Source organism: Sinohyriopsis cumingii, chromosome 3 (assembly GCF_028554795.1).
Source record: "Sinohyriopsis cumingii isolate HCF-2022 chromosome 3, ASM2855479v2, whole genome shotgun sequence".
NCBI classification, from domain to species: Eukaryota; Metazoa; Mollusca; class Bivalvia; order Unionida; family Unionidae; genus Sinohyriopsis; species Sinohyriopsis cumingii.
The window spans coordinates 23618097-23630306 of NC_142963.1; the positions used below are offsets into that span (position 1 = coordinate 23618097).

The following is a 12210-nucleotide window of genomic DNA, read 5'->3' on the forward strand; positions in this document are numbered from 1 at the left end:
TTATTTTAGAAACGTTGATAATTGTACCATTTTATTCCATGCATATGATATATATTGAAATTATTGTCCCACCTGCTTGCCAGTTTGGCCAATTTGATCTAAAATATATAAACGTGGACAACCGATTTTGAAGTGTACTGTATGCTGTCATAGTGCAAGAAAATTGTTTCATATATGTTCATCTTGGGTCAAATTTTGTCAGTGATATAAAAGAATGGCATATAGGCAATTAGTGGGTATTGCGTACAATAAATCGGTAATAAAAAAAGTGTAATTTTACATTTTACCGTTTGCTTTCCTATTTTGAAAAACCGCTTGTTAAAGTCAATATTTGGCGTGTAAAACCACTTGATTTGAATGTAACTTACTATTGAACAAAATATGAAATACTGGCTATCATCAGCGCAATAATATAATGATATCATCACAACTTATCGAAGTGAGTGTAAGTCTTAATTCCAGTCGTTAATTAATCTGGATAGTGCTATGTAAAAGAGAGAAAATGACGCTTTTTGCTGTCTAAAGAATTCTCCATCTGGCCCTAAATAAGTGAAAATTGAATGATTAATATATATCTGATATCTTTCTTTAAATAATACCGATTCATAGGGAAGGTGAAAATCATGGTTATTATAAAAAAAAGTGACCTCATCTTGAGGGTATCTAAACGGAAGTAGAAATTATACACAATATAATCATTAGAAGAATATCAAACACGTGACAACAAGGAAGTAAAACATTTCTACAACTGACGATCGAAAGGATAGCTACACGACATAACGAGGTAAGAAATTTCACATAATTCCATAACTTGCCCAGAAGCAGCTGTTAAAGTTCAATGTGTATATTAAACTGGAAATAATGTACCTGAATTTTACATATATAAATTTGTACAAGTTTATTTTGGCGGTGGTTTTTCAAAACTTTATAAGTTCATAATCGAAAGTAGACTAGTGTAAAAACCCCATATAGATGTTATGGATGATTTATGTATGCGTTCAAACACATTCAGACATAATTTAACGTGCACGTATTTGTGTAAGTAAAAGTGATACTTTTGATATCTCTGGAAACCATGAGTATAAACTGAAACACATTAGTTTTCTCTGCGTATTTTTCACACAGAGTTACGGGGATAGCAATATGATAGTTCTGGACTTTGAAATCTAGTTCAGGATCGTCCTTCTCTCTCGTATCTATGTACCTACAATATGTAAAGTCACAGAAATACCTAACTTGTTACTTTCCTACTTGCCTAAAAACTTCATATCCACCCCCTCCAGTATGTATGTATGTATGTATGTATGTATGTATGTATGTATGTATGTATGTATGTATGTATCTTGCATGTATGTATGTATGTATGTATGTATGTATGTATGTATGTGTGTATGTATGTATGTATGTATGTATGATGTATGTATGCATATGTGTGTATATATGTATCTTTGCAAAATCTTCTGTGCGAAATATAATGTTTTTGTTATTAATCACAACATGTTTTGAATAAAAAATGATTCAGGACGTAAGTAATATTTGACTTCTTACAACAAATATATATATATATATATATATATATATATATATATATATATATATATATATATATATATATATATATATATATATATATATATATTTATTTCAATACAATGGTCGGTTCCGACCAAATTACATAGTTATGCAGTAAAGGGAGTAAAACAGTTTATTTTTATATCATACTTCATTGGTAATTGAGGACAAATATGATATTCAACTGAACACCTGAAAATAACCACACCACTCTGAAAATGTAATGAATAGTCTCCAATGACGGTAGTCTCCTCCAAGCATAAATTGAAGAAAAAAAATCTTTAAAAGTGCACAGATTAAAATTTCACAGGGTTTGCTTGTTTCCCACTATAAAAGCAATATAAATCTGACATTATGCAATTGATAAAAAGTTTGTGAAAACTTGGCTCTCGACCTCCCGAAGGACTGATCAATAATAATTTTGCATACGTAATAAATAATGGTGTGACCAAAGCTGACGAGAGATTTATAGATAGAAGAAGGCGCACAGATGACAGACGACATACACTGTAGTGACCATAAATGTCCCATATCTGGCGGCAACGAGATGATTCACAGAAGAATGTCCATTTAATTGTATGTAGTACATGCTACTGGTCATTATTCCATTTAATTATGTTATTGTACGTCGCCTTTCCCACACAATATTATGTCATACAAAACTGGCATACAAAAGGTGATTAATACAACAAATCTTCGTACAACATTGGTTAGTAGTTATCATTATTATTATTTTGCCTAAGGTGTACTTAGTGTTTTTTATATGGAAATATTGTGTGCACTGATAGATTGATAGACATCTGCCAACTAAACAGTTTTAAGACTAAATTAGTATGATTGTCATGATTTTTCTTGTGAGAAATGCTGCAGCATACCTCACTTAACTCCTCTGTCTTGATATTTTTATTGGATGGCTTTTTTCTGGGAACATGCCAACAAGAAACATTGTTCACTATGCCGTCAGACACAAAAAATCAACATAGAATAAGCTTCGTCCACTATGCAGTCAGACACAGATAACAACTAATATAGAATAAACATCGTCATCTGTTTTGTGAGATATTAATAACTAACATGGATAAAGCTTCGTCATCTGTTTCGTCAGACACACATAACTAAAACGGAATAATCGTTGTCGTTTGTTGTAACTGACACAAATAACTAACGTGGAATACGCATAGCTCTCCGTGGTGTTTGACACGGATGACTAACATGGAAAAAGCATCGTCCTCCATGGTGAGAGACGCAGGTAACTAGCATGAAATAACCATCTTCTCAGTAGGGTCATACACAGGTAACTAACATGGAATAAGCTTCGTAATCTGTTGTGTCAGATACAGATAACTAATATGGAATAAGCATCGTACAAGATAACTAATATGGAATAAGCATCAATCTTCATGGTGTCAGACACAATTAGCTATTATGGAATAAGCATGGTCATTTGTTTTGCCAGACTCAGATAATTAATATGGAATAAGGAGCGTTATCTGTGGCGTCAGTCACAGATAAACAACCGCTAATAAGCATCGTTATATGTTGTGTCAGACAAAGATAACTAACACAGAATAAGCATCTCCTCTATGGCGTCGTGCCCAGATAACTAATATGGAATATTCATGGTTCTCTGTGGTGTCATAAACAGATAAGTAACATGGAATGAACATCGTCATCTGTTGTGCCAGACTCGGATAACTATTGTGATATAAGCATCTTCCTCCATTGTGTCAGATACAGATAACATTGAATAAGCATTGCCATCTATTGTGTCATGCACATATAACTAACAGGATATAATGATCTTCCGCCGTGGTGTCAAGCCCAGATAACTAACATGGAATAAGCATCGTCCTCCATGGTGTCAGATAAGGATAACATTGAATAAGCATTGCCATCTATTGTGTCATGCACATATAACTAACAGGATATAATGATCTTCCGCCGTGGTGTCAAGCCCAGATAACTAACATGAAATAAGCATCGTCCTCCATGGTGTCAGATACAGGTAACATGGAAACGAGCATTGCCATCTTTTGTGTCATGCACAGATAACTGACATGAAATAAGCGTCGTAATCTGTAGTGTCATACACAAATAACTAACATGGAATAACCATAGTCCTCCATGGCGTCAGACACAGATAACTAACATGGACTAATTAACGCCATCTGTTGTGTCTTGCACAGATAACTAACAGCTAATAATCATCATCATCTGTTGTGTCAGACACAGATAACAACATGAACAATCATCGATGTCATTAGTGTCAGCCACAAATAACTAACATGGAATAATCATTGTCCTCAGGTGACACAGAAAACTAACGTGCAAAAAACATCGTCAACTGTTGTGCCAGACAAAGGTAACTAACATTCAATAATCACAGTTATCTGTTCTGTCAGACTCGCTTAACTAACATGGAATACGGATCTTTATTTATATCGTTTATAGTGTCATGCACACATAAATAACAGTTAACAACCGTCGTCATCTGTTGTGTCAGACATAGATAACTAAATGGAATAAGCATTGTCCTCATTTGTGTCAGACATAGATAACTAAATGGAATAAGCATCGCCCTCATTTGTGTCAAAGATAACTAAATGGAATAAGCATCGTCCTCGTTTGTGTTAGACATAGGTAACTAACATGAAATAAAGCAGCGTCCTCTACAGTGTCAAATACAGATAATTCAAATGGAATAATCACCATCCTTGATGTTGTCAAACCTTAAGGGACATGTGAAAGAGAATCGTCCTATGTGGTATGAAACGCCGATGACATATATGTAAAAAATAAAGATCGTCCTCTGTGGAGTTAAAACGCAAAAGAAATACGTGCAAAATATACTAAGTACTGTGAAATCATGTATTTGCATGGCTATAAAAAGTCTTTGTGTTGTGTTGTTTGTTTTGTTTTTCTCGTTTTGTTTCGTTCGTTTTTAAATCTGACACTTCCGTTTCTATGTAAATTTGTGGACAACTGAAGAGGATACAGAAAACAAATGCGGAATCAGTATCGTTCTCATTGGCGTCAAATGAACAAAATTTACATGGAACATCCTCCCCTTTGCAGTCCGAGAGGACCTACTTGGAATAAGTATAATCACTTATGATTTCAGCCACAGGGTACTCATGACCAAAAAATCTTATCGTTTGCAGCATCAGGCACATAAATCGTACGTGGAACAATCATTGTCCTGTTAGTAGATACGGTACACAAGACTTACGTGGAACAAGTACTTGGCCTTTTACGGTACACAAGAATTACGTGGAACAAGTACTTGTCCTTTTGGTTTCAGATACAGAGGACTAACGACGAATAGCATCATTCACTATGGTATTTAATTCGGGAACTCACGTAAAATACGCACGCTTTCTTTGCTGTCAGACAAATAGTACGTACGTGGAATAAGCATCGTCCTGTTATGGATTCAGACACAGGGGACTAACCATAATTCACAAAAGAGTCTGACTCCGGGAACTTACGTAGATTAATGATCGTTCTTAACGGCGCCAGATATCGAATTAACGGTAACAATACACCGTACTCTATCGATTCGCCAGATATCGAATTAACGGTAACAATACATCGTACTCTATCGATTCGGGTACAGAGTTCGTATCTGGAAATAACGAAGCCATCAGACACGGACGATATGTGATAATAAACGTCAGTTTCCTTTGCATACGTCAGAATAGAGCTTGTCTGTGTTTTGAACTAAATATTAGTGCTTTTTTCACCATGATGCTGCGTATAGTTTTAAATCACTCTGTGTCAATTTCCTTTTACAACAGACGAATTTATTTTTCCACGAAAATGTCAATTTTGTGTGGAAGGACGAAACAGAACAGTTAGATTTGAACATATAATATCATCGATCCATGAGACGAATATGAGATACTTATTTCTGTTTGTGTCATACGTCACTCTTAAATCCCGCTGCAGAAAACAGACATTTATACAAGTGTGTATGCAAAGCTCCTAATTTCAAATATATCGATCCTTTTCAAAAGTCCGTATTGCAGAAATAGCTATGGTTTGTCACACATTAATGTTTCTTGTATACTTCTAATCATTTGTTCATATCCACGGGCAATAGATACTCGTTGCATTCATTTCTAGATACCTAAACTTCTCCGTGCTTTTCAATACGACCATTCTTTCTGTAAGGTATAAAACGCTAGGTATTTAAATTTTATCTTACATTTGTAGAGTGTTTATCGCATTATTGACTAAAACTTATAACTTCTTTTAGATGTAGTAGATCTTAAGAAATTATTTCTGAGGAATACATATAGTCCTCGTGGCCAGGCTTTTTGTGTGTGAGATTATTCTGCTATTTGGAAATCAAAAGGATTATTTAAGAAAGTAGAAAGATCTATTTTAGGATTATGATTCACCATCTCGTTTTTGTTTTTGTTTTATTTTAACAAGCATGAAATTGATTGAAATAGCAGATACAGTGCCGATAGCCACATATATTCTGTTGTGTGTTTAAATATGCATTGCAATCATTTGTATTCATACACTTATACACAAACTAGAAACAAAATATACAGAGAAAGTAATGCTTTCCACTTTCACTTGCATTTTTCCTACCCATAACGGGTAGTTAGTGGCGATTTGTTAATATTCTGTTTAACTAGTCCACATTTGAGAAATAATGAAGAAATATATCGCAAGTTAGTCTAAACTATTCGATATAATACAGTATTAATCAAATTTTAAATCGATCCATCAAATAAAGTTGTTTTTTGATATAATCTGATGTTGTATTTGTAATTATCGTCCACATTCTCTACCCATACAAAAATAATTTGTAGGTGGAATATTCGCAGATACACGTCTTAGCAGGAAGCTACTTTGCTTTTTGGCAAACAATAAAATATATTCAGGTATGAGAAGTTACGAAAGAAGTAAATATATCACACAGAGTGAGAAATGTAACTATTTATAAACCCCGTATTGAAAATAGACAGTTGTTACAAACCAAGACCTCGAATAGGTAATCAAGTGCCGATGCAATTGGGTTAAAATTCATTGTCCAATGAAGTCACTGCAGCTGGCCCTGATTGATCCCATAGTAGGATTCAAGGATTCAAACCGGCACCCTTTCTGTCGTCAAAAAGTTACCGCTGCTCATGTTGCACTCAGGATATTACTACACAGCCAGATCTACATTTCTTTAGGAACATACAATTCAACCGTAAAAAGCGCAAAAAAAAAAAAAAAAAAAAAAAAAATCAAAAAAAAATCAAAAAAAAAAAAAATCAAATTTTAAGAAAGTATAGTAGTTGAATTGGTACTACGAAATCTGTCTATGTATTTTTTATTTTACCAGCAGGTATGCATTTTGATCTTTGTGATATTTATTTATAATGTCTGAATCAAAACTAGTCTTCCATTTGAACATAGTAATACAGATGGAGAAACACGATATTTGAGTATGGGTAGCGATAGTTTATATACACAGAATAATTTCATTAACGTAAAGAATGAATTTTGTACACAAAATAAAAATACACAGTATTTCAATGGTTTTGAAAAATGGGATAAATGTGCAATGTGCTTCTATCAGATCACTGCTTGGCCATTTGCGTGAAGTCGATAAGTAACTGGAATGTAGTTGTAGGAATATATATGAATTTTGATGGATTTGTTAATTCGCACCCAGCTGAGTACATCACATATGCTGCGAAAGAAAAGGTCGATATTGTTTCAGATGTAACCTTTTACTCCTTCATCAACATTTTGAATAAATATAATTCTAAATGGGAGGAATTACATACAATGTTTCTTTCTCGATTTAACGAAAAAGGCCGAGGATATTCCGTTTTTATTCAGTTGCTGTGGACAGCGCACTATTGTCTAACGTCATTCGCAACTTCCATGGTACTCCTGTGGATCATACCTCGAATATATGGTGCGCTAACTAGTTATTATGTACTTTTGAAAGAGTGACGTATGTAAGGTGAAGTTGTTTGCATTTTAAACATGCACAGTGAAGAGAATTTTGGCATAGCTCTATGCTACTGTGATTAAATGTGGCTGACATTTCTTTGGATATTGTAGTTTTGGAAACTGTACCTGATTTAAGCACACTGCTTACAAAAATGACTGCTCCCTTGTGTTCAAAAAGCTCATTCTGAATTAGTCTAAGGTACACTATCCTTAGCAGCTATTAAAATAGGGAAAATTAATTTTGCCAGACTAAACAATACCAACTTCTGAAAGAGCAATGAATTAATTACCAAATATATAAAATGTAAAAAAGTTATCAGCTCTTTCTTTTATACAATTTATCTCTGAAGTTCAGGAAGTGAAAATTACTAAGTGGAGCTAGCATGTTTTTAAAACTTGCACATCTGGAGTAAGGCCAAGCTGTATACTCTATAACTATACTACACCCATCAAATATACACCAAAATAAAGGGAACGAAAGGTTCTTTGAACAATACATATGATATACAATGTCTTTTTAAATAGCGAGTAAAACCAGTGAGGAAACCCGGGGAAATCATTTTTCTTTAACATTCTAACCTATGCAAAATATGAAACTGTAAGGCGCGACCATATGCAAATGACTGCCGTTCGGACCACCTCGATTATTAGGAAATCTGGATTAACCGAGAAGTTCCAAATGCATCGTACTAAAAAAAAATTAATTCGCAACTTTAAGGCCAATCATACAGCTAATCCTTACGTAGAAATAGCCGAGGTGGTCCGAATAGATTGCGGTTTATTCTTGTAAAACAAAATTCTGTAAATTACTATGCCAACATATCTGTGTCTCGCAGAAATAACAGAGTTGGCCCAATTGGTCTAACTCTAACGCATATATAGACATATTTAAACTTTGAGAAACAGTTCACCAAAGTCAGATTTTGATCCTCGCTATCCAGGGGTCGTCATTCCTTCTCATTCCACATCAGCCTTTGGCATCAAACTTCAAAGTTCCGGTGTTTTTTTTTTTTTTTAAAACCGATCAGTTCAATTTAGGCATTATGGGATTCAAGACTACATGCAAGATTTACTTACCTCCGAAATCGAAGAGCTTGACAACGTGCGAATCTACACACCTCCGAAACTAAAGATTTGACAACGGAAGTGCTCCAATAAAAACTCATACAAATGAAAAAAGAATGGAGTGAAGTGTTTGGAACTATTACGTTATTCTTAACATGCAGACCTGATCTATAAGTTGGTCGACGTAGGGATACTATACAAGTTATCTGATTGGATGCAGCTCTCAATAAATTGGTCCATTCATATCCCTTGTTACATTTCAATTTGGTGATTGTTAGGAATATTCGTAGCGGCTTCCATACAGAACAACACATGTCATATACAAGTTTCTCTGTTATTAAGTATCGCGATGGGAATATTTGAGGTTATGCTTTTGCCAGTCATCAGCAATCGCTGTACCTATTTGCCATCCACACACCTGAAGCCACTTGTGGATCTTAACGTAATAAGAGAGTAACTACCGTCTGCCAGACTGTCCCACTATATTCCTATAGTCGGAGCATAACGCAAGGTCATTGCAGTATCATTATTTAATTCTTCGTTCACACAAACATATCCGCTGGCCAGTTGGCGACTTTTGCACAACAAAATTGCCCAGACATTTGTCTTTTTTATACTTCTGTTTTTGTCGTATCGGGATCCTTAGCTGGCTCGACTAAGTTTATGATATTTCTGTTTCCCATATTGATACAATCTGTTATAGTTCCTCTAAACAGAGGCAACACACATGGTGAAGACCGCAACATTAGGATACCAACGATTGCGGACTCGAACTTTTGTCCCGCGCAAAATAGGTGCCCTTGAAAAAATTTAGTTCGCTTGTTAGCAAACATTTCACGCTTGCATATTTGTGCCCATATTTCTTGTTGGCTGCAACTGCATTATTTGTAGGCGCTGCCACGTATTTTTAAAATACTTTTGTGGCTAACTTATTAAGTGGCCCTGTCCTGGTTTCTCCACTTTTCAGCGCGCGTCTGTTCAGTTCTTTCAACAGAAGATGTTGAGGTTGTATTGGCTCTGCTGTTGCCGAAAGCTGTATAATCACTCATTATGCATAGTGTGCTTAGAAGAAAAACCCAGGGAGGACAGAATAATAATGGGTCTTGCAGCAAAAGGTTAAACAAACTTGCCGCCTAATAATAGATTTAGCTTTGAAAAGGTAAATATGCATACCTTAAATGACAGCCAAGATAAATATAATACATTTAGCGACTTTGACGAAACCGTAAGCAGCTTTGATTCCGCTACGTTTACGATATCAGAGCCAGGAGAGATAACGCCTGTAGAAGACCTTGATGGTGAGAAAGATTCTTTAGTAGTTTTAGACGATATAACAATAGATCGAGACAACATAAACAAAATCAAGGAATATTGTTATCTGTCATGAAATAAGCGCTGCAATTCAACATATTTAGCGCCGTCTTAATATGACGCTCCAAAATATATCAATCGAAACCCATGCTACGTTGTTTTATTCTGGCTTTGACAACCGCAGCATATATTCGATAGCACGTGATCATTGTTGTGGGATAGATGTTGCTAAATTTAAGCAGTGTTGACATTATGCTACCGGCGGCAACACACATAATTGTGATGCATTCCATCGTGATGCAGATCAAAAACAAGCAGAGGATCAAAAAGACATGAGAAAATACGTGGAGCAGCAGCAACAATTTCATGGCAGCGTTTTTGTGGAATCAAAGTGGCGAGCAAACATTTCAGCGTGACGTAGCCCAAAATTTACTTCAGCCTGTAACAGCAGCAATAACTGAAGTAGCATCTGCATACAATACAAAAAGGACAATCAGATTACTGAAGTAGCATCTGCATACAATACAAAAAGGACAATCAGATTACTGAAGTAGCATCTGCATACAATACAAAAAGGACAATCAGATTACTGAAGTAGCATCTGCATACAATACAAAAAGGACAATCAGATTGAAGACAAAACAGTTACTGACACTGTCTTGGCGAAACTATTGCTGGTGTTAATTAACAAGCAGAGAAACAAAAAATAGATATCAGCGTAGCCTAATGAGTCTAAAAAAAGAGCAGAATAAAAATCAGAAAATGCGATAGACAATCCAAAAGAAGTCTTTGAGGAGGCGACAGGTGCGCCAGCTGCGGAATGAGAGGCAGACGAAGAACTAGTTGCTGAAATCTTTTTGAAGAAGGTGATAAAGAGCTCGTTGAGAACGCATGGGCTGATAAAGTTGCAAAAGCGGCATCGTCATTCCAAAGAAAAGGTTAAAGAAAGATATTGCCGACGGAACCTGCTGTTCAGGAATAAGGCTGGAAAAAATAACAGAGAACTAAGAGACGTTGTTAACAATTGTTTTCATTTTCAAGGTAACATAATTTTGCAAGTTTAGTTATAAACATTATGAATCTGGCACTGGTATTGATAAAGATTCATGCTAGAGGTTGGAAGGAAAATATTGTCTGGATTAGGAGGAAGGCTAAAATACTATTTGGCCAAGTAAAACTTATTGGCACTGTCAGGTGCAATGGTTAAACATTTTATTTTAACTTTAATGATCTATGAATAAGACATAGACATTATCAACTACAACGGTAAAACATTTTATCTTACCTTTAATAATCTATGAATAAGACCTGGACATTACTATTTTCAATGACAGTATGTTAAAACATTGTAATACATAATTGCGTACAACCATATCACCAGAACAAAAAGGTCAAAAGAAATCGAAATAATTTCACTCTTGTAAAATTTGTAATACTTAAATCCAACAAAATTTATTTATATTAAGAAAGTTATTTTGAATTCCATATTGACTTTTCTTTATCCATACACATTATAAAATAATATGATAATATTGATTCACCTCTGTCATCAAGAACCTATCTGTCTCTTGTACCTGCCTTGTGACTATATTTCAATAAAACGGAATATATTGTATACCTTCATTATAGCTCAACATAGTATTAACACAGACTTTTCAAGCGATAATTTGATATTAGGAATAACTTACAGTTTATACACAATATCAAATTTATTTTTAAAAAAGTGTGTGTGTGTGTGTGTGTGTGTGTGTGTTTATTATTGTGGTGTGTGCTTTACCTTTGTCCGTAATTAAGGGTAGAAATTTCGGCCCACATTACAACTACCATTTTTTTAAAGATGTTTAATATGTTTACTAGAATTTAAATTCAAGACCTAGCCTTGGTTAAGACATTTGAAGGTTCTTGAACCGAACTTGTTTACAGTTTGGTGTAATGTTCCATTAAGATGATGGAGTCTTTTCAGTAAATGCTATTACGACATAGGTCAAGTAAAGTTGTGTATAAAAGAGGTTTTGTCAACAAAGTCTTTATTCCTATTTGTGTTTAGTCTGTTGAATCGTTATTGCTAGCTGCGTTCAGATATATTTTAGGAATCATTTTATTCATTGGAATTACAAAGTGTTCATTGACTTTAGGACAAAACACTATTTTGGAATAATTTTGAATTAATTCAAAGACATTCTGTATTATATCATTATGGTACATGAACACTATTCAAGACTGTTTGTACAGCAGCTAATTCAAGACTTTAAATTCATTCGGAATATTATATACTTTTAGAGAACATTTAGGATTATT

General features: G+C 34.6%; 1 protein-coding gene across 1 annotated transcript in view; it reads left to right on the plus strand.

Moving 5' to 3' along the window:
- Positions 1-718: 718 nt before the first annotated feature.
- LOC149802539 (uncharacterized) overlaps positions 719-12210 on the plus strand; it is a 104846-nt gene continuing 93354 nt past the window's right edge. The window contains exon 1 of the mRNA XM_089951782.1: positions 719-784. The gene's annotated coding sequence lies outside the window, so the exon portion shown is untranslated. The remainder of the gene's footprint in view (positions 785-12210) is intronic.